Raw genomic sequence first — 2068 nt, 5'->3', positions numbered from 1 at the left:
CAGGTGCAGGTTTGTTACACAGGAAGACTTGTTTCATAGGGGCTTGTTGTACAGATTATTTCATCACCCAGGTATTAAGCCTAGTATCTATTAGTTATTGTAAAAAAATCTTCTCTTTCCTCCCACCCTTCACCCTCCTGTGGGCCCCAGTGTGTGTTGTTCTCCTCTATGTATCCATGTGTTCTCATAATTTAGATCTCACTTATAAGTGAGAATACGCAGTATTTGGTTTTCTATTCCTGTGTTAGTTTGCTAAGGTTAAGGCCTCCAGCTCCATCCATTTCCCTGCAAAAGACATGATCTCATTCTTTTCTATGGCTGCCTAGTATTCCACAGTATATATGTTCCACATTTTATTTATGCAACCTATTATTAACGGGCATTTAGGTTGATTCCATGTCTTTGCTATTGTGAATAGTGTTGCAGTGAACATACATGTGCATGTATGTTTTTTTTTTTTAATGAGGCATTTTATTTGTAAATATATGTGTTACATCCCTAGAAAAAGAATTCCAGGATTTTCCCTCCTGTGTGTTTTTGTCTTGCTTCCTCATGGTCCATGATGCCAGCTGAGGTTGTCAGTATAATGAAACCAGACTGGCGGGATGGAAGCAGATTATTCTGTCATTTTTCTAGATCTTTGAGTTGCACATGAAATCTGGGACTGATCACTCCACACTTGTTCAGCCTGTCTGTGAGGTTCACAACAATTTTCCCAGCTCTGTGATCATCAATGATTTCAAATTCGCCAATGTAACCATGCTTCATCATCAAAATGAGAAACCAGACAATGACTTCGGAGCACGGCCTAATAAGCACCTCGTGTTTGCCTCTCTTTTCCGCATTGTTGATCCTCTTGAGAGCATCAGCTAGGACATTCATGCGCACCATTGTGGCGGTGCAGAAAGATGGCAGAAAGAGGACGAGCATGTGTCTTTACAGTAGAATGATTTATATATCTTTGAGTATATGCCCAGTAATGGGATTGCTGGGTCAAATGGTGTTTCTGTCTTTAGGTCTTTGGGGAATCACTACATTGTCTTCCACAATGGTTGAAATAATTTACACTCCCACAAACAATGTATAAGCATTCCTTTCTCCATAACCTTGCCAGCATCTGTTACTATTTTGACTTTATAATTGCCATTCTGACCAGTGTGAGATGGTATTTCATTGTGGTTTTGATTGGCATTTATCTAATGATCAGTGATGTTGGGTTTTTTTCATATGATTGTTGGCCACATACATGTTTTATTTTGAAAAGCGTCTGTTCATGTCCTTTGTCCACTTTTTGAATGGTGTTGTTTTCTTCTTGTAAATTTAAGTTACTTATAGATGCTGGATATAGACCTTTGCCAGCTGCATACTTTGCGAAAATTTTCTCCCATTCGGCAGGTTGTCTGTATACTCTTTTTTTTTTTTTTTCCCCTGTGGAGTAGCTCTTTAGTTTAATTAGATCCCATTTGTCAATTTTTACTTTTGTTGCAATTGCTTTTCACATCTTTGTCATCTGCAAACAGGGATAGTTTGACTACCACTCTTCCTATCTGGATGCCCTTTATTTCTTTCTCTTGCTTGATTGCCCTGGCCAGAACTTCCAATACTATATTGAATCAGAGTGGTGAGAGAGGATATGTTTGTCTTGTGCCAGTTTTCAAGGGGGATGCTTCCAGCTTTTGCCCATTCAGTATGATGTTGGCTGTGGGGTTGTCATATATGGCTCTTATTATTTTGAGGTATGTTTCTTCAATACTTAGTTTATTGAGAGTTTTTAGTTCACAGTGGATGTCAAATTTTATCAAAAGCCTTTTCTGCATCTTTTGAGATCATCAGGTGGTTTTTGTCTTTAGTTCTGCTTATGTGATGAATCAGATGTATTAATTTGCATGTGTTGTACCAACCTTGCATCCCAGGGATAAAGCCTACTCGATGGTGGTGGGCAAGTTTTTGATGTGCTGCTGGATTCTGGCAAACACACATTTAAATAACACCCAAGTTAAGAATTAGAAACTCGCCAGTTAACTCATAGACCTATTGTATGTTTCTTCTTGCTTTTACCCTTTCCTTT

The 2068-nt window shown here is 38.6% G+C and overlaps 1 pseudogene; it reads right to left on the bottom strand.

Moving 5' to 3' along the window:
- Positions 1 to 498: 498 nt before the first annotated feature.
- On the bottom strand, positions 499 to 891 carry LOC105535024 (annotated as a pseudogene).
- Between the last annotated feature and the right edge of the window lie 1177 nt (positions 892 to 2068).

This window comes from Mandrillus leucophaeus, unplaced genomic scaffold (genome assembly GCF_000951045.1).
Source record: "Mandrillus leucophaeus isolate KB7577 unplaced genomic scaffold, Mleu.le_1.0 Scaffold1404, whole genome shotgun sequence".
Lineage (NCBI taxonomy): Eukaryota > Metazoa > Chordata > Mammalia > Primates > Cercopithecidae > Mandrillus > Mandrillus leucophaeus.
The sequence above is the reverse complement of the archived record's forward strand: the minus strand, read 5'-3'. Positions and strand labels throughout refer to the sequence as shown.